Genomic DNA, 22576 nt, shown 5'->3' with positions numbered 1-22576 from the left:
CTTATTATTAAAAGGGTGACAAATAGCTGCCTCAATACCCCTCAGCAGGGAGCACCCAACTATCACTACTTGTCTTTCTTTTCTCTGATCATCTAGTAATTTGAATTATCTCTCAGATGACCTCATCTGTGACTCTGCATCAACAATCCTTGGATAGTAAGCAGAAATGAGAAATGGAACTAAATAACTCTTTAGAGAGACACAGTTTCTGTTATTACGTCTACTTCTAAAAGTTTGATTAGAAGAGCACCACCAGTCATCTCCACCATTGAAGCTCACTGGGACTCTGGAAGGAGGTCATCTATGAATTGACATAGAGCAAAGTGAGAATTCAGACAATGGCGGTGACATTACAAAGAAAAACAGCTTTGAAGAAACACTAGAACTCTGATCAACACAAGAATAAAAACACTGAGTCCCAAAGTCTAAAGATGGAAAATGCCCTTCACCTTCTGCCAGAACAATGATGAACTTAAAATGCAAAAATGACATCCAGTTTTGGACATGATCAATCTGGAAAGTTGTTTTGCTGGATATCCATGTTTGTAAGGAGAGTTTTCTTTTTTTTCTTCTTTTTTTTTTCACTTTCAACCTGTAGAGGAAATGGGAAGCAGTTTAAAAATGTTGGGAGGGAATGAGTATTAAAAAATTAAAAGGTACCTAGCTGGTGCTTGGATTAGAGCACTAGGTCTGGAGTCAGGGAGATCTGAGTTCAAATTCTACCTCAGATGCCTACTAATTGTATGACCATGGGCAAGTTCCTTAGCCCTGTTAGCCTCAGTTTCCTCATCTATAAAGTGAGAGAAGGAAATGGCAAAACACTTCAGTATTTTTGCCAAGAAGACCCCAAATGGGATGATGAAGAATCAGACATGACTAAATGACTAAATGAAAAAATAAAATGAATAGATGAGATCTCTAAGCTCCCTTCTAGTTCGAAATCTATGACCCTAGGGTGCTAGCGACATAATGATGGCTTTATGAAGATAGCCATGCATTTGAAATCAGGGTGCTGAATTCAATTACTAGATTTCTCACTTATTATATGACCTTGGACATTTAAATCACTTACCTTCTCTGAGAATTGATGCTCTCCTCTGTGAAATGATTGGCTAGAACTCTCAGACCCTTCCCAATTATGAGTCTATGCTCCTATTTTCTTCCTTACTGGGCCATGTCCTGAACAACATTGCCTCTCATTTTGTTTCAGAATTAAGACTGATGAATAGACCATTATTTAATCAATAAGCATTAATAAAAACATATCACATATCAGGCATTGTGCTAAGGACTGAGGATATAGGGGGAAATAAAGGAAAAACAGCCCCTGCCCTTTAGAACTCAAATTCAGGAGTAGCTAGGTGATGCAGAGGATAGGGCACCATCCCTAGAGTCTGGAGGACCTGGGTTCAAATCCAGCCTCAGACAATTGATCCTTATTAGCTGTGTGAACTTAGGCAAGTCCCTTAACTCCAATTGTCTCACACACAAAAAATGAAGAAAAAAAAGCTCAAATTGAGAAGACATGTAAATTACTTAGTATATACAAGCTATATCCAGAGAATGTATTGACATCTTCAGGGACCAGGAACAGGCTCTTTGCACTTGATCTTAGCCCAAAGGCCAAGAAGCGATAGGAACAGGCTCTTTGAATTGAATTTTTTTTTAGGGTTTTTTTTTTGCAAGGCAAATGGGGTTAAGTGGCTTGCCCAAGGCTACACAGCTAGGTAATTAAGTGTCTGAGACCAGATTTGAACCCAGGTACTCCTGACTCCAAGGCTGGTGCTTTATCCATTATGCCACCTAGCTGCACGAATTGAATTTTTTTTTAATAAAATATTTGGGGGCTGGACAAATTTGGGTTAAGTGACTTGCTCAGGCTCACACAGCTAGTGTCAAGTATCTGAGGCTACATTTGAACTCAGGTCCAGGATCAGTGCTCAATTCACTGCATCACCTAACTGCCCCCAGATTGAGTCTTGAAGGAATCTAGGGAAACTAAGAGGTGAAGTGAATGGATGAAGCATACTAGGAGGCAGGGACTGACTGGGCAAAGGTACAGAGATGGGAGATGTCATGGCATGTTGGAGAAACTTCAAGAAGGCAATGCTTATTTTGAGATTATTTGGATTAGTCCATCAATTCAAATCTAGGCAGATTTGTGTATTTTTCCTTCTTTTATTCTCTCTTCCTTAATTAGAAATCAGTCTTGTTTTCCCATCAGCACAAAGCTGGCTTTCTTTATTGACACTTTCCCCATTTCTGATTTGTAAAACTTCTATTGTATTTCCTTTGAAGCAAACTCTGGATTATAATTGTTGGATTTGTTTGTATGTTTGGTTTTTGTCTCTGAATAAAACTGAGAATTTTAAAGACTTTTTCTTTCAGCTTGAATTACTGCGTTTTCCTGTTATATATTGTTATCTGTCTGTCCTCACATCTTACATTCTTCGTTCATTTTATCAACCAAAGTCGGACTCCAGAATAGCCATTAACTGGAACACAGCTAAGAATGTGTGATCTGTATCTTGAAGTAATACATATTATCTTCATTTTATCCAAGGTTAGTGCTGCATACTAATGGACCCAGTGTCTTTCTTCCAGTCATTTTTAATAATCTTTGTCATCGTAATTCATAACATTTATATAACATCTTTCATTCTTAGAGCTAAAATGGACTATTCTACTTTGAGCTGAAACAATTTACTGGTTAGCTCAAAATATCTTTTACCATGGGACATTACTTGATTGAATTTATATTATTATCAATAGAATTTATATAGTACTTTAAGATTTATAAGCTTTAAGGTTTATAAAGTATTGATTTACATATGCTGTCTCCTTTGGTCCTCTAAACAACCCTCTGAATTTACAAATGAGGAAACTGAAACCCAGTGAGACTAGGTAATAATAAAAACAGCAATAGCCAGCATTCCTCCTCACTTAGAGATACTTTGTTTTGCATCCTCGGTTCTTAATACATAATAGACAACAATTGCCTGTTGGTTTGCCAACTACAGAGGGACATGCAAAATGAAATATGGAATTTATAATAGAGAATATAAAAAAATAAATTATTTCCCTCAAATAGTTTTTAGGTATTAAAGCAAAGTGGGTTTTTTGGTCTTTATTTACTAAATAGCTTTATCTGGATTATATCATTATTGGAGACTTACTCACAGGGACCAAGATGCTTTCTGAATTTCGCCTGAAACTTTATCAGTGTAGGAATTTCTTTGAGAAAATTTCCTCTCTCAATGAAGACTGGTATCTCATTTGCCACTTATAAACTTAGAGAGTTGCCTGGAGGCATTGAGGGGTCGGCCAATACCTAGCAGAGGCTAGATCTGACTGGAACCTTAGGAAGGCTCGATTCTCACTCTCTTCAGAACTCTGTGCAGTCTGGCTTCTAGCCTCACCATTCAATTTCTGCAAAGGTACCAACAGTCTTTTAATTGACAAATCTAAGGGCCTTTTCTCTATCCTCACCCTTCTTGATTTCCCTAGAGCCTTTGACACTGTGGATCTCACTCTTCTCCTTAGTGTCAATGTTCTCTTCTAATTCTCCTACATGCCTGACTGCTCCTTTTTAATCTCCTTTCCCAGATCCTCATTCAGTTACTCCTATCCTTCTTCTGTTCTCCTTCTGTATTATTTCACTTGGTCTTCTCATCAGCTCCCATAAATTCATCTATCTATACAGATGATTCTTATATCTGTTTGTTCACTTTGCAGTCTTTTCTGTGACCCCATTTGCAGGGTTTTCTTGAATGAGATACCAGAGTGACTTGTCATTTCCTTCTCCAGCTCATTCTACAGATGAGGAAACTGAGGCAAATAGGGTTAAATGACTTGCCCAGAGTCACACACATAGTAAATGTCTAAGGCTGGATTTGAACTCAGCAAGATGAGAATTTTTAACTCCAGGTCCAACACTCTATCTTCACTGGCACCACCTAGTTGCTCCCTCTTTCAACTAAAACTGCCTATGAACATCTAGATTAGGATATTTTCATAGACACTTGAACTCAACATATCCAAAACTGAACTTCTTATATTTCTCCCCAAACTTTTCCCCTTTTATTATTATTGTTGAAGCCAACACCATCCTCCCAGACACTTAGGCCCACAATCTAGGGATTATCCTTGAACCTTCATTCTCTCACCCTACTCCCTTCCCCCTCCATATCCAGTCAAATTGACACATTCTTTCTCTCTTTTTTTCTACCCTGGACACATCTCTTGTATACTCCCCTCCTCTCTCTACAGCCACCCTGGCTTAGGTCTTCATCATCTCACACCAAGACTATGACAATAGCCTGCTAGTCGGTTCCATTGTCTGAAGTCTCTCCCCACTGCAGCCTAACCTCCCACTCAGCTGTCCATTTAATCTTCCTAAAGTGTCAGTCTGACCATATCCCACACTCCCCCATTCAATCAGGGGTTCTCTATTACCTCCAAGATCAAATATAAAATCTCCCATTTGATTTTTAAAGTCTTTCATAAGCCAATCTCTTCCTCACTTTCCAGTTTTCTTACACATTCCTTCTCCTCCCCCGCAATGCACTTTGGGATACAATGGCACTGGCCTCTTTACTGTTCCTCATGCAATTCCATTCAAACCAATAAACAATAAGTACCAATGTTGAGCCAGGGACTATGCTGGATGGTCCATCTCCTGACTGAGCATTTTCACCAAGTCCCCAACCCCTAACCCCCAGGCCTGGGACTCTCTCCATCCTCCAGACTGATCCCTGGTTTCCCTGGCTTCCTTCAAGTCACAGCTAATGTTCTACAAGTCCTCCTTAATTTTAAGGACTTTCTTCTGAGATTATCTCCAATTTATCCTGCATATATCCTGTTTATATATAATTTTCACATTTATCTCCCCTATTTAACTACAAGTTCTTTGAGATCAAGGATTAATTTCCTGTTTGTTTGGTTTTGTTTTTTTGACCTTTCTTTGTCCCTTCAGCTTAAGCAATGTGGCTGACACATCGTAGGCACTTAATAACAACTGCTTATTGATTTGAACACACAATATCATCACTCTACCCACTCCACAATGAACCATCTATTATAAAAGTTCTTTTCATTTTTCAGTGTGTGCTTTCCTTTTAGTCTTGTCTTTCATTTTTAAAGAATTCTGTTTTCTCTTCTGATCTATTTTTCATCCATTCTATAACATATGTAAGGTGAATCCCAAAGAAATATTTTTTCTGGCCTCTACTAATGCCAGTGAACTTGAAGAAAACAGACTCTTAAATATATAGTAAACGCTTTCCATAAATCTTAAAAGTCCAGCCTATGAAGGAGAAACAATGGACAGTTAGTAGCAAATGAAACTCATAATCCATTCCAATAACATAGTAATTCACAACAGACTCATTTCTGTAAGGCTAGAATGAATTTGGAGGGGAATGTCTGAGAATATTCCTGGAAATCCATAATTTCTGACTTTTAATTATGGCTCTAATACTAAATCTTTTCTTTAGAGGATCAAATGGCTTAGTCTCTTAGCAATCCCGTGAGTTTAGAAACCCAGAAAGAGTCAATTTACATAATAGAAGCAGAAATGGGTGCTTCCAAAAATAATGGTCATATGAGAATTAAAAAAAAAGAAACCCTTACCTTTTCTTCTAGGTTTTTGTAAAAAGGCCTTTCTGCATAGTTTTGTAAAGACTTTACTTCTTTTGAATGATAAATTCCTCCCTGACAAGGATCATGACATTTGGGAGATTATTTTACTCATAATCCTTAGGATTGTACCTTGCAAATGTGAGCCCTGATTCATTATTTGATGACAATAGTTGTTCTTTTAACATTTTAAGGAAACAAAGGATGATATATATCCTTTCTGTCACCAGAGCTGTCAAATCATAGCCACAGATTATTCATTTAAACTCTCAGAAACACAAATACTTTCCTAAAATCACTTAGGAGTTGGAGGAGATGAGCAGAACAGAACACAGGCATTTCTCATCACTTCCTCCCTTCTCACACACATCACTGATTCATAAAGGACAGGAAATATTGCTTTTATGCAATTACACTGGGCAATTATTTAGACCGACACTGCTATTCAAACAATGGTTATAACCACCAACTGAATATTCCACTGATTCTGAAAAGTAGGAAATGGTTCTTTTGCACCTTCTTTAACTGAAAGTTGGCTAATGTTTGATCATTTCACTGATTTATTCATGTAAACATTCCCACTCTATAAGGATTACTACTTGACTTTAGACCTGCCATGGGAAAGTAACCATATGTTTCTTTTTTTAAGATTTTTAGTTACATATTTTGTTTTTGTATCACCTTCACTTCCCAGTGTACCTTTTCTCCTACCCAAGAAGCTGTCCCTTGTAACAAAGAGTAGGAAAAAGCAAAAGCAAAAAGAAATGCAGTTCATCAAACTAACCATTTTATTAATCAAATCTGACAGGATATACAATATTCAGTATCCACAGTTCTTCACTTTGGCAAAGAGAAAGGGAGAGTCATAGTCTTTCATTTCTTCTTTGGAGCTAAGCTTGGTCAGGGGATCATTAATTCAGAACTGAAAGAGACCTCATCTAGACAAACTACTCATTTTACAGATGAGAAAACTAAGGTAAGAGAAATTAAATGCCTAAAGATATGCTGGTAATGGTGGGGATTTGAACCCAATTGAACATTTTCCCCTGTGTACCAAATAATTACACATTTTAAATTTCTTTTATTGTTGTTTTTCCTATTTATATCATTTGAATCATGTATATTATCTTCATGGTTCTGCTCAGTTCATTTTACTTCCATTAAGTCTTTCCATTTATCTCTGTAATCTTCCTCTTCATCATTTCTTGTGGTTTTGGTGACATTTTATTCTATTGTCAAGTTTAATCATTCCCTAATTAACTTTGATGCACATAGGATTTTTATTTGTTTTCCACTTCCTTGCGTATATAGCAGTGAGATCTCTGGCCAAAGGGTTTGAACATTTCAGTCACTTTATTTTACCATAATTCCAAAGTGCTTTATAGAAAGGCTGACCCAATTCATACCCCAGTGGATTTTGGTCTGCTTGTCTTCATTAACTCCTTTCACACTGGCTTTTTACATCTTTGGTTACCTTTGCCAATTTTGGGGGGATGGAAGTAGAATTGCTTTCATGTGTATTTCTCTTATTATTAGTGAGTTAGAACTTTCTTTCATATGGCAACCCTGTTGTTCCCTTGGTCACATAATGATAACACTCACCATTGGCATTCCCAGTATTAGTTTCAGAAGGACTTATTTTTAATCCTAGAAAACATTTCCTGCCTGTGAAATTCTATTTATTCAAGGAAAGGGATCTGAAACTGTGGGGGGAAAGGTATAGGAAAGACCTTTGCTTGAGTGAGTTCCTTTTAAAAAATAGGTTACTAATCTCCGCAGAGGATTTAAGGGATGACCTGGGCAAGAACTGCATACCATGAGAAGTTGTACTGATTAGGTCATACCTAAAAAATATATGAAGTTAATAAGTTTCTATAATCATAGATTCTTTTTTGGTGGGGGGGGGGGCAAGGTAATGGGGTTAAGTGACTTACCGAAGATCACACAGCTAATAAAAAAGTATTAAGTGTCTAAAAGAGTGGATTTGAACTCAGGTCCTCCTGACTACAGGGTTGGTGCTCTATCCACTGAGTCAGCTAACTGCCCCCTATAATCATAGATTCTTTTTTTGTTTGTTTTGCAAAGCAATGGGGTGAAGTGACTTTCCTAAGGTCAGACAGCTAGGTAATAATATATTAAGTGTCTGATCGGATTTGAACTCAGGGTTGATCTCTATCCACTGGGCCACCTAACTGTCCCTAATCATAGATTCTTGAAGTTGAAAGAGACCTCACAGTCTCATAGATTGATCCTCTAATCAGCACAGTCAACCCTTCTACAGCACCCCAACCAGACTCACAGAATTTGAGTCATAAGGGTTCCCAGTGGGCCTCCAGTCCTGCCCACTTGAATACACTGATAAGTGGTCATCCAACTGTTGCTTATAGATCTTCAAGAAAGATGGGCACTCCAAGTACCCATCGTACTTATGGAGAGTTAGAAAATGGTCATCTTGCTTCCACATGATAAAGCAGCTACTATCTTAGGAAACAGCCATTCCATTTTGGGAAACAACACAGACCAAGCCTTCTCCGTTTCCATTATAACCCTTCAGATATTTAAAAGGTGCTTAGATTGCCCCCTTTCTCACTTTTTCTCCCAGTCAAGCACCTCCATTTTCTGTTTTCTAGTGGAATGAGGAAGCAAAAGGAGGAGAGTATCTGGGTTACCCATTGCCTCCACAAAAGGGGACCCTTTGGGGCAGGAAATTTTCATTAGGACAAGTCTTCACCTTATCAATGCCCACTGCTTCCTTTTGGAGCTCGATCTGGCTTCAAGAATTTGGGACTGTATTTAGAAATCATTTTCTCTGACCTGGTCCATATGGATATCTTATTTATTCTTGGATCAAGATCTCTTTCCCCCCAAAAGTCCATTTCTTCACACCTCAAAAATTAGCCATTGTCATTAGTAAGTACCCTAGAAGACAAGGGAACCAATAATTTTATTTCAGCCCCACACATCATTCCTCAAATGCCCTGCTCAGACAACGGCTGCCTGAGAAGTCCCCCCAGATAGATGGGAGTGTCTGTGGGGTTATACCAAAGATGGGATCAGACCTGCTCCAAATATCTGTTTCCTTGGGAAGCTTTGGAAACCTCTTTTGAAGCAAATGATCGACATTGAGAGCAGATGGAGTAGGCTTCAGGGTCTAGTAGCACCAGTCAGACCCACAGATTCAAGGCCTGGCTGGGTCCTTCCCCCACTCAATAACTTCCAGTGTCTCTCTTTTATCTCCAGGGGCCAATATAAACACTGGCCTTTGAAAGCCTTCACAATCTGGTCCCAACCTGCCATTTCTAACTTTAGTTTATTTTCTTCTCCTTCCTCTCTGGTTTAGTCAATCTGACCCATTTAGAATCAAACTCCACTTCCTGTCTGTGAGACTTTGCACTGGCTCTTCCCCACACCTAAAACATAATATTCTTCCTAATTATGCTAAATTATAGAGGACACATATTTGGCCATGTGTCTGCTACAGGTCCTCCATGCCTTCTGGCCCACCTGTAAGTCATTTGTCATGGGACTAAGAGAAGTTTTGGAAGCTCAGAGGATAGCAGACCTGGACCATTCCTGCAGCATTTCTGAAGAATAAAGCCATCCAGAGTCCAATTCTCCCAAATGAGAGGAATGGGGAATGGTCCCTTTCTCTCCCTCAATCCCAGACTGTTTCAGCCCTTCAGCTCATGCATCTGTTCCATACTTTCAAAATCAAAACTCCCAAACCACCAGATATTTTGGTTTTCAGTTTCCTAAGACGTAAGGACACCTGTGAACTTTATGGGCTTCCCCCTGCATCTTTGGGTATCTTCATTTGATAGCTGAGATCATGGAACTTTGGTTGGTTGAGAGTTCTATTATCCTAAGACCAAGCCCCCTTGGGGCTAAATGGAGAGGGACTACACTGAAGTACTTGACCTCAATCTAACACCTGTCCCCCTTTTTTCAGTGGTCCCAGTGCTGACTAACCCTGTCATTTCATGAGATTCAACTTTGCATTTCTTAGAGCAGATGTATCATGTCCAATTCTGCCTTCTTCCACATCCCAGCCCTAAGCTCCTTAGAACTCTCAGGATTTTTTAAAGCACTGTCCAAGTGCAGAAGTTACTTTCACATAAATACAAGAATAGGGACCAATCTTGTGATCTCATTGATAGGGGACTTCTGAATGAGGAAATTCCCTCTAACAATGTAGTGACTCCTCCACAATTTATAGTCTGGTTAAGTGTCTTGATTAAGGTGATATAGGTGGTCTGTCCTCTTCAAGGTTACATGCTGTTTCCCCCATTAGATTAGAAGCTCCTAGAGGGCAGAAACTGTCTTTTGCCTCTTTTTGTAACCTTCAGAGATTAGTAGTGTCTGCCATGTACTTAGACTTAATCAATTTTTATGAGTTGATTGATCGACAGCATTTGCCAGACCAAGGCCAACTCTCCATGCTCTTGCCTCGAGATCTAATGGGCTGCACAGTTGTTCAATTAACCTCATTCCAGGAGCATAATATTCAGTCTGTTATATCTCTAACCAGGCCAAAGCCTGGAGCTCTACAGGAGTTTTGAAAAAAAGAACATACAGAAGGACTTTCTATCTCTCCTGGTAATATTTTTCATAAAGAGTGGAGAATTCAACCTCTAGCACAACTATAGAACCTTGAATACCACCACCACCTAGAAGAGGGACAGGGAACCCTGGCTTGCAGGCTATATTTATGTGGCATTGCCAAGGCAACTACAGGTCAGTCTCAAAATTCAATAAATTTAGTAGCTTTTAAAGGATGAATTAATTAAATGTTTGACCAAATATAGACTGAAAAAAATGTTAGAAATATCCAAATGGTCCTTGGCAAAAGAGAGGCTCTCCACTCCTGATCAGAACCAGTACTATCTGCTATTGTTAGTGGCCCTTCTGGACTGGTTAGATAGACCTGAGATAGTCACTACATTGGACCCCTGTGGTTCATATAAACTGAGGTGTTAGGCAAAGACAATCTTGCAGGCTTGGATCAGCATTTAACCCCACAGGCTTCATTTGGCTCATTAATTCAAAATTCCAGTACCCTAACCAAGATATTGCCCTTCCTACATGAAACTGGACCAAGCTCACCTCTCCACTCCTAAAAGAAAATGCTGGGTCTGTAGTCTCTTCTCTTTCCATCTGATCAAGAACTTTAGTGGAAGCGGCATGCCACAAACCCTCACAACTGTGAGAATCAGTTGTAAATCCAGTTAACTCTTTGTTGTCACCTTTTGCATATCCTCACAAAGAGAGAATTTGAGGCAGATAAATTAAAATTTTAACATAATGCCAAAGAATCTCAACACGTGAGATTCCATGGAAAGGTCTCATTGGTACATTATTTCTGCCCACTGGACTATTTCTCTTTTGCACAAACTGTGATTTCCACCTCTGGTTTATCTGTTAATTTCCCCTGTGCAGCGGAATTCAATTAATTTCAACTAATATTTATTTAACATTTTCTATGTGTGGGACATTGTACTAGGTCATGAGGATGCAAATAGAAAAAACAAAAATAGTCTCTGTCCCCAATCAATCACTCCAATAAGCCCTACTATGTGCAAAGGCAATAGAGATAAAAAGCCCCGAGTGAAATTGTCCCTCCCTTCAAGAAGCCAATATCATATTAGATGAATACAAGTTCAAAGGTTAACAAATTTAAGGGAGAGAGAGTACAGATAGCTGAGTCCATCCTGCTGTGAGGGACGGTCTATAAAAGTAGCTCAGTCTGTTTGAGTGCTTTAGTTTCCATAAGATGATCTATAACGATGATAGCTAATAATAGCTAATATATATTTGTAAGTCAGACATTGTCCGAAGCATTTTATAATTATTATCTCATTTGATGCTTATAACTCTGGGATTGTTGTTGTTATCCTCATTTTACAAATGAGGAACTTGAGGCAAACCGAGGTTGTGACTTGCCCAGGGTCACATGACTAGTAAGTGCCTGAGTCTGGATTTGAACCCAGGTCTTCCTGATCCCAGGCCCAGCAATCTCTCCACTGCACTACAACATACCCTACCAACTACCAAAAATAATAGAAAAATGAGAAACTCTGCATGCCCAGAGAGCCTCTAGGTGAGGGAGGATGAATCTGGCTGTTCTTTAGAAATCTGCTTGGGTGCATTCTTGGAAACTTCATTGACCAAGTGAGCCTCACGACTTGTTATCTTTGTGGTCTACTAGCTCTCATTTCAGTGGGCTCACTTATATCTCAAACTTCATCTAACAAATCCTAATAATGAATGGGAAAGAGAACTATATTGTTCCAGAATTCCCAGAGATATGAAAACCACAGATGGCCCCTCTAGTAGCTAGTTGCCTGGTGAATTCGAGGAGAAGACATAGAAATGAACATGCAGAAAGAATGTCCGAGAATTGGGAGGGGCTTCTATAGTATTACCCCATCAAGCCATCTTGAGTCCTGCTAAGGCCCTGTAAGGGGGAGGGTCCAAGACCAATTAATTAACAATCTGGCCTCTTATGTGCCAGATGCTATAATTTGAGCCCTATGGATAGAAAAGTAAAAATGAAACAAACCTGGTTCTTAAGGAGCTGATGTTCAAAGGAAGACAAGGTCAATGCAGCAAAGAGATGAAAGACTTTGGTTGGCAGGCAGAGAAGTTGCATGAAACAAGAGGTCATTTTGTCAAGATCTATGGCTCTCCTTGGGAGTGCTTTCATTTGGACAATTGCTATGAATTTCATTCTCTCTCTCTCTCTCTCTCTCTCTCTCTCTCTCTCTCTCTCTCTCTCTCTCTCTCTCTGCCTGCCATGTTCTTGGGAGCTAGGAGGCATGGTATGGAACTGGACTCAGAAAGACCTGAACTCCAATTCTGCTAAGACACTTATTTGCTGTGTGACCCTGGGCAACTTGCCTAACCTCTCTTAGCTTTGGTTTCTTTATCTGTAAAATGAGGAAAATATTACCTTTCTCTCAGGATCACTGTAAGGATCAAAAGAAGCCACATTTATAAACACTAACAAAATATTGCAAACCTTAAAATGCTACTATAATAATAAATAAACAATGTAAAGACTAACAGTACCTTCTGTGGGGGGTGGGGGAGGGAAGCAAGATTAGGGGGAATATTGTAAAATTCAAAATGAATCAAATCTTTCTATAATAATAAATAAATGTTAGCTATTATAATAAACTATTTATGTTTAAAGATAGTACTTTAAAAGGGTATAATAATGATTATAGTGATATTTAATAATAATAAATGTTAGCTATTATAAACTTTTTATTTGTTTAAAGTTAGTACTTTAAAAGAGTATAATGATTAAAGTGATATATTTAATAATGATAAATAAATGTTAACTAGTATAATGAAACTTTTATTTATGTTTAAAGATAGCACTTTTAAAGAGGTATAATAATTAAAATGATATATTTAATAATAATAAATAAATGATATCATCACCATCATCATCATCATCATCATTATTATTATTATCTCAAATCTTTCCCCAAAGGGTAATAAATCTCTCCAGATCTATTCTTTGGTGCTCTCCTCCTGAACCTCTCCCCCCCCCCACCAACCATGATAATCAACACCTTCAAATAATCCTTCTGTGAATTAATTTCCTAACTCTTTGCCATCCTTACTGAGCTCCTCTGGATACTTTCCAATTAGTCCCTTTTAAAACCTACTGCCCAGAATTAAACACAAAATGAGCACAAATAGACCCAGTGTTTGGAAGTGGTGTGAGTAGGAGGGTGAAAGAGGACATTTCATCAGAGAGAGTACAGAGGCTTCTTCTCCTTCTCCAGCCACATGAGTCCTTAGATAGATTTTTGGGGCTCTGTGCACTTGGATGGGGGAAAAATCGGTTTCCTTTGTAATCCTGGGTATTTTATTATATGCATTAAAAACATGATTCTCAGTTTGCAAAGGAGTCTTTGACTCAGAAGAAGGTTTAGGATATCTGTCATACAGACTTTGTTTGGAGTTTTAGAATCAGTTAAAGAAAATTCAAATGCCAGCTGCTAAATCTTGCAATAATATCTCCTGGTCTTGTTTAGTGCTTTTCTTGAATCCTTTATATTTTGGAGTCACATCATTTTCTCTCCACCTGAGTTATGACCTTGGGCAGCTGCTGTTCCTGGGACAGCTCCATTTTGGTTTTAGAAATCAGACTGGACCATTTGAATCTAAGCAGGTCCAACCGGCTTCAGTCATGAATAAATGTGTGGGCACTGCATTGGACTGGGGGATGTGTTTGGAGGAGAACAGCTTGTTATTAGAAAATTATCATCATTTTGAAAAGGAAGTCAGGAAAATAGTTGGGGAGCCACAAAGAAGAAGGGACTGGATTGCTAAAAGGCAGGATATCAGGTGATCTAGGAAGGCCTCTGCTGGAGGAGTAATGTACACTGACTTTGAGAGGCATTGGAGGAGGGAGGGTATAAGAGGTTTGGATTTGGGGAAATATCCAAGGGAGGATGGAATGATCACTTTGGACCACCTTTCAAGACATCCTGTCTCTGATAGTCTGACACCCATGCCCATCTAATCCAGGGTTCTTAACCATGTGTGTGTGTGTGTGTGTGTGTGTGTGTGTGTGTGTGTGTCCATGTTAGACTCATTTTTGAGGAAGGAAGGAGATGGAAGGGAGCAAGCATTTTTTAAGCAACCTAATATTTGGTGGGCATTTTGTTAAGGGCACTACTAATATTATCTCATTTGGGGGTTTATTGTTTTGTTTTTGGAAGGCCATGGGATTGAGTGACTTGTCCAAGGTCACACAGCTAAGTAAGTATTAAGTGCCTGAGGCTGGTTTTGAACTCAGGTCCTCCTGATTCCAGAGCCAGTGCTCTTGTCCACTATGCCCTAGCTGCTCCCATTATCTCATTTTATCCTCACAACAATCCTATGAGGTAGAAGCTATTTTCTCCATTTTATAGTTGAGGAAACTGAGGTAGAGAGAGAGAGAGAGAGAGGTTAACTGACTTGCCCCAAATCACAGTTAGTAGATATTAGAGGCAGGATTTGAATTCATGTCTTCCAGATTCCACTCACAGCACTACCAAGCTGCCTTTTGAAGTTTGGTGGAGCCTAAGGACCCCTTCTCAGAATGAGGTTACAAAAAATGCATAAAACAAAATTTATAACATTACATAGGAAACCAGTTATATTGTTATAGTTATCAACATATTTTGAAAAGTTCACAAATCTCCAGTTAAGAATCCTTGATCTAGGTACCAACAGAGACAACATTTCATGAGAGAGTGAGAATGTATGACAGACAGCTGTGGGCTATTTAGGATCAACAGGTGCCTGTCGGTGCTGGTCAACATCCATCTGTCATGGTGATAAGCTCTCCAGCCTCTGGGTATGAAGTATGGAGTAGAGGAGATGGACAGAGCCAGTGTGGTATTTTTAGTGACTCCTCACCCCAGTCCTTCTGGCTCCTGAAACTTGCTTGCTTCATAATATTTCTTACCTAACAGCAGAGATGACGAGATCATATATTTTGAGAAAGGAAAAACCTGAAAAGAGAGGAGAAAATTATGAAGGTGAACCAATGTGATCTAAAAACTGAGGCTGATCAGCAGTCTCAGGCCCTAGGATTGCTCCCCCAATTCTCTCATCACGGTAGATGAGGTCCTTTGAGTGCACAGCCACTACTATCCACTTCAGAGTTCTAGGGCGTAACCCTGAGGGGCTGGAGGAAAGGCTTCCAGTATTATCATTCAGGAGCCCCCTCTCTAGTGTGTATAACTAATATCATTTAATCAATTAATATAATTCAGTTTTTACAAAGAAATATTTACTGAGAGGGCATAGCAAAGACTTAAGTCCATCCACTAGAAGTACATGCTTCTCCCTATATACCTTAATCCTCAGGGAGAGTGGATTCAAACTTAAAGTGGTTACTGAATAGTAGAGATAATAATAATAGCATGTATATATTTATATTTTGCACTTATTTATATTTACACTTCAAGGAAGACAAAGCAGTTTACATATTATTTTGTTGGATGTTCTTCTAAGGCAGGTATTATTATTATGAGCATTTTATATAAGAAGAAACTGAGGCAGTCAGCGGTTAAATGATTTGCCCGGGGATTGGAACTTAGGTCTTCTTAATGCCAAGTACAGTTCTCTCTTCATTATGCTATCTGGACACCAAAAAGTTTCCCACTTCAAATTCCTTTCTTGCTATGGAATAGTCAATGTACAGAGCACATTGTCTTGACTGTGAGGACAATGCATTGCTTGGTTGAAAGGAGCATGTTACTCCTCCCAGCTGGCTCCTCACCAGATGTGGTTGCAGTGACTTCCATAGACTTCATTAGAGAGTCTCGTTGTTGTCCGCCTGATGTCTCTTTTCAGTATTTCAAAGTTCATAGAATCCGTTTTGTTCCATTTCTGATTCTAATCCACCTAATATTAGAAGAGAATAAACCCACCAGAAAAAAAGAAATGGATGTACCATGCATCCAAGGACACATGGTGCCTGGGTAGGGAGTTTAGGCATCCTACAGCTCTGGCAGTTCTTGTCTCATTGGCCACTAAGGAGAAAAGAGAGAATTTGTCCATTAGAGTCTATTGTAGGTACACTCCTCCTGTGGCTCATTCATCACTACAGAAATAAGCTGACAGGAAATAGTGGAGTCCTCTACATGCTCACTGTGTGTAGGGAAGCGGGCTCCCCAAGGCTCCTCCTTGGCCCTCTTTGGCCCATTTCCCCTCAAGTCAAAGGGTACAAACTAGGACTTAGTCCCACTAATTGTGAGAAACAGAAGGGAAGAAAAAATAGAACCAGGACACCCATAAGTAAGTGTGAGTAGGTGAAGACATGTGTGCTCAGATGAGCAGTCCCTTGAAGATTGTAGGTAAGCCTTGATTTATGGGAATGTGGAGAGGGTAGGTACCGGCCAGTGTAGGCACTGAGCAGCCCTCCCTCCCGATGCTCCATACCTGAGATCTCAGTTTCTCTGGGTCCATACCCTCCCACACAATAGCAGCAATATTTGGGAGGAAATAATGAAGATCCCTACGTCCAGAGGTCTGAGCCACAGAATTGGGAAGAGGCCAGATAGGGATTTAGTGCAAGGGGACCCAGAGAGCTGGACTAAGCCCCATTTGAGGTCAGTGTGACTTTGTTGAGTTCAGAGAAGCAGGAAGAAATAAGAAAAGGAATGAGAAAATTGTGAGTACCGTGCTTTGAGGTTGGACATCCGGTCCTGTCTGACCTTTAGAGAAAATAATCATATGGTCTGAGGAATGTCTTCTGCTAAGGCAAGCAGAGGGAGGGGCCCCTTTCTACTTGTGCCTTAAAGCTAGAAGAGACCCCAAACGTTTCGGCTGGGCTGCCGAGCAGCTGGTAGCTCCTATATGAATCTAATTAAGCATCTTTCTGGCTGTGAACATTTCAAGTTCTATTTTTAAGATTACGAATGTTTTCCTAAAATGAATCTTGGAAAAGACAGTCTTCAGACAGCCTATCCCCAATCCACCATTTTGTGGGTCTCACTGCAGCGAAATCACATCGCTGAAATTGTTTCAACTCCAAATCTGGCCCAGTCAATAATATTGATGGATGTGCCCAAGATATCGGCGGTGTCATGAATTAGAGCTGAAAAGAGGGCTGCAGACGAGACACATTGTTCCTTAGCTTGTCATATTTTAGCCAAGCCAAAAGAAAGGGAGGAAGAAAATGAAAACAGACTGTGTTTGCTTCAGTCTAATAAAGCAAAATATAATTTGCCTTCAGTCTATCACGTTAGAGGGAGTTAATTTTGTCACTGGAAGCAGCTCGATCCTTGCTATGTCACTGGTGGGTTAGTCTTAATAAAGCATTTACTTAAATCATCACTGTGCCCCTCCCTTGCTCCCCACACCCTACCCCCATTTCCTGAAGTCTGCTCATTGGACCATTTCTCTTTGCCTAAAAACAGACCTCGCTGTAGCCTACATTTTGAAAATGGGACAGCTGGAAAAGGAGAGACAAATTTACCAAGGCAGACCAGTCTGATGGATAAGTTTCAGTCTATTCCCATAGAGGCCTGAATCATGAGATCATAAATTTAGATCTAAACAGAAGCTTAGAGAACATCTAGCTCAACCATTTTACAGATAAGAAAACTGAGACTGAGAGAGTTTAAGTGACTTCCAAAGGTCACCCAAATAGTAGGTGGGATTTCAACCCAGGTTCTTGAGAGTAGGGATTTTTGTCTGATGTAGCTCTATATCTCTATATCTCTATCTCTATCTATGTGTGTGTGTGTGTGTGTTTTTAATTGATTATTTATTGATTGATTTTAATTGATTGATTGTAGAGAATTATGAGCATAGCAAAAACAAAATTTAATGGCTGTTAAATCTTGTTAAATTGGGTGGAGGTCTCCCACTCTTGAAATGTAAATCGACTACCAGTGTTTCATTGTTTAATGTAAAATTTGTACCCTGATCTCTCCAAGCTTCTATCTCATTCCTGGTACAGTAAGGGTGAAGGGGATTCACTTTTTGCCCTCTGGATAAGGGACAAGACATAATTAATTGATTGTCATACAGAGAGTATTGACCAAGGTAGGACTTGAACCCACCTTCTCCATCTCCAAAGTCAGGATTCACTTACAGAGTCTTTCTTTTCCCTGTTCCCTCCTTCCTGGGGGTGACAAAATGGGGAGACTCCTCAGGAAAGGTCCCACTTTCAATCCTGAATCCCAAGCCCCCCCCCCCAGGCTAGAAAGAAGGGAAAGGCCACAGAGAAAATGAGTTCTCTGTCTTCAGAAAGAGAAGAAACAACAGCATCAAGACCTGAAAATGAGACTCTTAATTAGAAGGAGGAAGCTCCCAGCTCTGACTCTCCTAAAGGCTAAGAAGGGAGCAGCTGCAGCAGGAAAGCCCATCGCCCATCCCAGGAGGGGTGGGTGGCAGTGGGTGGTGGGGGCCTGGGGAGGACGAGGAAGGGAGCTGTCACCACCAAAATAGGAACAGAGGAGAATGCAAATGTAAGGCACAACGCCAGCTGAAAAGAAAGGGGGCAGAAGTAAAAGAGCATGAAATTTTTGCAAGAATTCTCCGCCCCCCCCCCCCCAAGGGCAGCAGAGCCAGGATTTCCTGTAATTATCCAGTAACAGGGAAAGGATGGATTTGGGAGCAGTGGCTTCAACTACAAGAGGGGGAGAGAGGGCAGCCTTGGAGATCCGTCACTTCCTGGTCATCCTCTTCCCCGCCCCCCAAAATCTAGTGGCCCCATATGAGTTGTTTCTCCCACTGGAAATAGGGCTTCTGACTCTTGGGTCAGGACTGGCTTATTCGATTTGTAGTCCAGCACCACACAGTCTGGCTCGTAGGTAAGCATTTTATAGATTCATTATTTATCCTTTGCATTCCTGCTTACCTGTAAATTTAAAACTTACCTCTGATTTCACTCAACTTCCTAATCCCCCATTTTATTTGAACGATAGTTGAATGAGAGCTGAAAGAGGCCTCAGGAGCCACTCAGCCCAAAGGACCCATTTTAGAGACCAGGAACCTGAAGACAAGAGAAAGGGTGGGATTCGAACTCAGCTTCTCTGATTCCAAATTTAGAGCACTTTCTACTTTGTCACCCAGACAAGGTAATCAATCTAGGAATCATAGAGAAACCGACCTATCCATGATCATTTCTCAAGAGCTTGCCATAGGCTAAGCACAGTAGATAATAAGGAAAAAACAGATCCTCTCAGCTCCCATGGAGCTAGAGGATACCATGTATTTAATATATCTAGTCAAACCTCTTATATGAATGAGGAAATGGTGCCTAATGTGTTGAACCAACTGCCCAAGGCCATTGTGCCCGCATTTAGAAGTTTGTTGTAGTGGTGCAGGAAAAAAGATGTAGAGAATTATGAATGTGACAGAATGTGGCAGAAACAAAATTTGTAATCTTAAAGGCTATTAAATCTTGTTAACTTGGGAGGAGGTCTCCCACTCTTGAGATGTAAATCGACTACCATTGTTTCATTGTTTAATGTAAAATTTGTACCCTGATCTCTTCAAGCCTCTACCTAATTCCAGGTCCACTAAGTAGGAAGGGGATTCACCTTCTGCCCTCTGGATAAGGGACAAGACATAAAAATCTGGGTTGGACCCCTGCTCAGGGCCAGTCTTCTCCAACTTGTTGGCCCAGTCAGCTCTGCTTGACTATTCTTTTGTCTGTCTCTCTTTACTTACCATTTTCTTATGTGTTGTAACTTCTTTTAATACATTTTCATTTTCTTTCCACCCTTGCTTTCCCTGGTCTGAATAATGATTCCTCATAGGCAGAACCGAACTCACGTAGCCAGCGGCTACAGTAGCTGCAATTTGCTAATGGACAAGGACCTGTTGGGGAGCCAAATTATGGATCCAAGGCCTTTATAATTCTCAAGCCAGAAAGCTCAGTGTACAATGCTTATATGCCCAACTATTCTTGAAACTGAAACAGATAAAAATCATATTGACCTACAGAATCATTTCTTTTTTCCTTAGGAACTGATTGGTTAAACAACAACAAGAATGGAAGCCATAGGAAAAAGAATACCAGAGAAAGGTTGCAACAGGTAGGATTGACAAAAAAAAAAAATCAAAACATATAAAGAAAATAAAATCAGTTAAAGAAAAGGGAGCTGGGTGGAACTGTGGAGGGAAGGCTAGGCAGTAACCAGAGAAGGGAGGAGGAGGAGGAGGAGGAGGAGGAGGAGGGAGAGAACCATTAAAGTTCTCTCCCCAACCTTTCACCAACTCACACCATGTCAGACCCTAATAGAGCCATTTCAATCAGATGATAGAAACCAGACCATGTTTCCTTGGTGTGAATAGGGTTAATACTGCTTTTACAGCCTAAATAAATTGGATTTCTGAACACATGGAATGTTGATACAATGTGCTAATGTTACATTTGTCAGCACAGGCCTTTTCTGAATGGAGATATTTCTAAGAAAAAAAAATTTAACTGATTTCCTTTCTTTCACCTTTGATTCCCACCCTTCTAGTGGGATATGCTCTTCTTGGACTGGTTTTTTCCTAATGTTATTAAAAAAAAAACAAAAGTAGATAATGGGCTGCTCTCAATTTGGATATATTCTATTAGTTCAGTCCTTCAAGAACCCAGTGATCTTGCCCGGGTGAGTGATCCTGCTCTGAGGCAGATGGTGGTCATTATGGGCTTCAATACACAGGCCTTATCAGTTTTTGCAGCCAAGGAAAATTCATCACCCAATGGGCAGGTTTTTGATGATGTGCTTCAAACCCCACTAGGGTAGTCTGACAAAAAAGAAACCTAATTAGTCCATCCTTGAAGGCCATCCCATCTGGCAGGATCTGAAGAGTTTGACTTCACTGGCAAAACTCTAAAGTACAAGTTTCATTTCCATGTTATAGTGAGAGATTCAAACAGAACCTGAAGTCCTAACTAATGGTCTATCTTGGAGTTCTCCTTAGTTGATAAGAACCCCTTCAAAATAATATTTCTAAAATACAAGATGTCCCCAAAGTCTCAACATGGTGTTAAGGCTTTAATAGCAATTGCACAGAGACTTCTGGGACATCATCCAATCAAAGGAAATGCAGTTTTAGTTAGAAGCTGGTGAGAAGAAAAATGAGTTTTCTCCACATCCAAATTCACAGAACTCTAAAAATCTATCCATGGACTCCTGTAAATTCCAGGTGAAGAAACTTTGATTAACATCATTGTAATTTTCACCACAGCTTCCTGAAAGTGAATGATCCAAGACTTGGTGCAGACTGAAGAGAGGTCTAGCCCCAGGGCCCAGGGACCACACACCCTTTGGTAAGGTCTTTCTGTTGGGGGCACTCTCCCCCTTCCATCCTTATTCTAGACCAATTTTCCTTCTTATTGGGAATTTTGAGGTACTGGCCAAATTCCATCAGAAAAGGTCTGCTTCCCTAATTTGGACCGTACAATTAATATACTTGACAATAACTGGTCAACCATTTACACCTCCGAAGCCCCTGCTGTCCACAGTGCTGTGCAGAAATGAAATAATCCCTGTCTTCAGGGTGCTTAGATTCTATAAGGTAAGGGTGGTGACATGCCCATGATAGATAGGTAGGTATAAAGTTGAAATGTGATGATGTGGTCAGGGAAATATCATAGCATGTAAGGAGGCAGGGGCTGGGGAGGATTGAGCTGAATTTGAAAGGAAACTAGGAATTCTAAAAGGCAGAGGGAAGGAAATTAGGGTTTAAGTCTCCAGTCACAGTCATGCAAAGATTTGACCTTGGGAGAGAGGGTATCATCATTTTTAGAGCATCTTTATCAGTTGTAGAGAGGACTTTTTTTCCTGTTCTAGTACTTCCTGCAATCCCGAGGCTACTTGGGTGTTATTTGGACCCACCTGGAAGGGAGTCAGGAAGATTTCAGTTCTGGTCTCATATGTTTATTGATCATTTGACTTTGGATAGCTCAGTTAACCTCTGTTTGCCTCTGTTCCCTTGACTTCCATTCCTCATCTTCACCCCTCAAGATGAGGATAATAGCAGCACCTACCTCCCCAGGGTTGTTATGAGGATAGAATGAGATCATAATTATAAACTGCCTAGCTCATAGCAAGCAACATATAAACGTTAACTATTATCATGTTTGGAGATGTCATGGAATATAACCTCTTTTCTTCCTCTAAGAACATCAACATAGTACAAAGATATTTGAATAATCAAATTTCTGCTAACTCTCTAACATCATTCAAATATTTTCTCCAGCAAGTTCAAGTTATTAGAGAGCAGAAATATCCACCAAAAATGACACAGAATGTTACAGGGATGATTGAGGTCATCAAACATGAGCTTCCCCAGCTCCCCATCTCCATTTTTTACAAGTCACACACCATTGTCAATTCTTCAAGAGAAGAGGCAGCTCTATTATTCAGAGAACATTTTCCTCTACCTACACCCTGATATATGCCTATTTGGACTTTAC

General features: G+C 40.0%; 2 long non-coding RNA genes across 4 annotated transcripts in view; one reads left to right on the top strand and one right to left on the bottom strand.

The window, feature by feature from the left end:
* The window catches only part of LOC141496342 (uncharacterized), a 205107-nt gene that overhangs the window by 33174 nt on the left and 149357 nt on the right, over positions 1–22576 (top strand). For all 3 annotated transcript variants that reach the window (XR_012471030.1, XR_012471032.1, XR_012471031.1), the window contains exons 3-4: positions 20128–20198; positions 21346–21427. This is a non-coding gene — a long non-coding RNA (uncharacterized LOC141496342). The remainder of the gene's footprint in view (positions 1–20127; positions 20199–21345; positions 21428–22576) is intronic.
* LOC141496343 (uncharacterized) lies at positions 14879–22096 on the bottom strand. Its single transcript, XR_012471033.1, has 4 exons — positions 21996–22096; positions 19035–19150; positions 15926–16050; positions 14879–15152 (listed from the first exon to the last, which is right to left on the bottom strand). It is a non-coding gene; the product is annotated as an uncharacterized LOC141496343 (long non-coding RNA).

Source organism: Macrotis lagotis, chromosome 8, assembly GCF_037893015.1.
Source record: "Macrotis lagotis isolate mMagLag1 chromosome 8, bilby.v1.9.chrom.fasta, whole genome shotgun sequence".
Classification (NCBI taxonomy): Eukaryota; Metazoa; Chordata; class Mammalia; order Peramelemorphia; family Peramelidae; genus Macrotis; species Macrotis lagotis.
Note: the sequence above shows the minus strand (reverse complement) of the source record. Positions and strands in the feature narration are given on the sequence as shown.